Genomic DNA, 2,381 nt, shown 5'->3' on the forward strand with positions numbered 1-2,381 from the left:
AATCATCCAGACACTTTTTTTTATGTATTTTTGTTTGAGCATAACAACAGCCAGCATCCCAACATCACAGGACCAATTCTCTCATCTTATCAAGTGTAAGTATTAACTTTGTACAACTTAGTTGTATTGTTGTCATTAACTACAATCAAGTTATGAGTATATAACTTATACATTAACTATAAGTTATTTTTTCTAATCATTTTACTTTTGTCTTTCAGATTTTGTTTGTGAACAACAACCTTATCAATCGTGGTCTTCTGAAATTAGCCATACATTCATAACATCCTAAAGAAACAAGTAAGTATAAGTACACTATGTGATTTGCAAAATAATTATGTAAACACATGTACTTATTCTAATGATCTCACTATTCTAGGGGGGTCAAAAACACATGAAACTAGACACAATTCTATAGGACAATCTGCAGCAGTCTCCAAAATTAAAACCACCTATGAGACATTCACTTATATATTATGAAGAACATGAACACCAACATCTAACAGCAGCTATGAAATGTGTGCCTTATTGTCAACAGTAAGAGAAGATGAACGTCAATCAGAGAATACATTGTGAATATGCCACATGCCAAGATTGCAGTAATCACAACGTAAAATACTGTCTCTCATCTTATCAAGTGTAAGTATGAACTTTGTGCAACTTAGTTGTATTGTTGTCATTATGAAGAACATGAACACCAACATCTAAGACCAGCTATGAAACGTGTGCCTGATTGTCAACATAAACAGAAAATGATATGCCACATGCCAAGAATACCCAGATCACAGCGTAAAATACTGCTGTAAGATTGATTATTCTATTTTATAACCCACAGCTTTTTATATACTACAATATATTATCATAGAATTGACCCGTTTTGGAAGAAACGCTGCAAAGATGGTTAAAGACACACTGAAGTATACAGTAAGCTTTCTTACAGTAAATTTACTTTGGTAATTTCAAACTTCAACAAGAATGTGTATAATAATTTGTTGCTTAATTTCTTAACAGAAAACCTCATAACAGCCCCAGCTAAAGATGAGAGAGTGCAGAGTGCAACTATACAGCTGTGAAAAATCTTTTTGTTGACAATCCTACTGAAGACCTGGAAGCAGCGCAGTTCACAGAAACAGACAATATCAGCTGCTGCAATGTACATATCTACAGACTAGAGAACAATTATTATCATCGTTTTTCAAGATTTTTTGGAATGTTAATGTTATATAGTTTTGTTTGTGTCATATAAATAAATCTATTATTAATATTATGATCATCAATGTATTTATAGTTAAGATGTGTGTTACGAATAGTATAAAAAACTGTATATCAGACTATAAATGGATTTTACAGATTATAGAGTGGTCTATGTCTCTTTACCTCATGGGCATGGGTAATTGCAATTTCATGATGTTCAAAGAAAATGAACTCAGCTGAAATTATTTCATCCAGCAGTCATAAAACCAGTCATATCACTATAAATACATAATGAAAGGATATTCAAATTAGTAGTCAAATTAATGTTTGATTGTATTAACTTTATAGGCCTTTTAAGTATAAAGGTCTGAAGGATATGAATGGTCTATATGGGCTGCAGTTCAACAGCTTATTTTGGCAGTATAACACTGGTATAACACCGCAGGCCTCCTCTGCTCCTCGTGGGAACCCATATTTGGTGACAATCAGACAAATGGTTACTGAGATATGCTCTCACGTCTTGTTTGGCGGCTTTGCCGCCGCCTTTGATCGGCTCTGAAAGCTGAACTGTTAAACTGTAGTGGTAGAAGTAGAATATTCGTTTTAGTAGCTGAAATTATAGACCCAAGACTCTGCCGAAACCATAGATGTCCTTTATAAGTCTGTGCGGTCAGAAATATGACTCTACCAGCAGTTTCAAAAACGTGTTTGTTTGGTTGCCATGGTGATGGTGCAGCTATGATTGCTAACAAGCTGGGCAGAGAGAATAATATAGCCTACATTTACCTAGCATCCACACCTCAAACAAGTTAACCTAGACGCAAAACTATAAGTCGTATAAAAAAAATGAGGATATTTTCCGAGACCCAAGACTCTGCCGAAACCAGAGATATCCTTTATATGTCTGTGTGGTCAGAAATACGACTCTACTGGCAGTTTAGAAATCGTCTTCCTTGTGCTTTTTCTGAGAAATGTGTCCCTAGATTTTACATTGGTCTCTAACGTGTTTGTTTGGTTGCCACGGTGATGGTGCAGCTATGATTGCTAACAAGCTTGGCAGAGAGAATAATATACGTTTACCTAGCATCCACACCTCAAACAAGTTAACCTAGACGCAAAACTATAAGTCCAATCAAAAAAATGAGGATATTTTCCGAGACCCAAGACTCTGCCGAAACCAGAGATGTCCT

General features: G+C 35.2%; 1 long non-coding RNA gene across 1 annotated transcript; it reads left to right on the forward strand.

The window, feature by feature from the left end:
* Nucleotides 1-560: 560 nt before the first annotated feature.
* On the forward strand, nt 561-1,331 carry LOC146258511 (uncharacterized). The gene is made up of 3 exons (XR_014729651.1): nt 561-636; nt 833-914; nt 1,009-1,331. It is a non-coding gene; the product is annotated as an uncharacterized LOC146258511 (long non-coding RNA).
* The last annotated feature ends 1,050 nt before the right edge of the window (nt 1,332-2,381 follow it).

Source organism: Hypomesus nipponensis, chromosome 14, assembly GCF_054491055.1.
Source record: "Hypomesus nipponensis isolate SF chromosome 14, ASM5449105v1, whole genome shotgun sequence".
NCBI classification, from domain to species: domain Eukaryota; kingdom Metazoa; phylum Chordata; class Actinopteri; order Osmeriformes; family Osmeridae; genus Hypomesus; species Hypomesus nipponensis.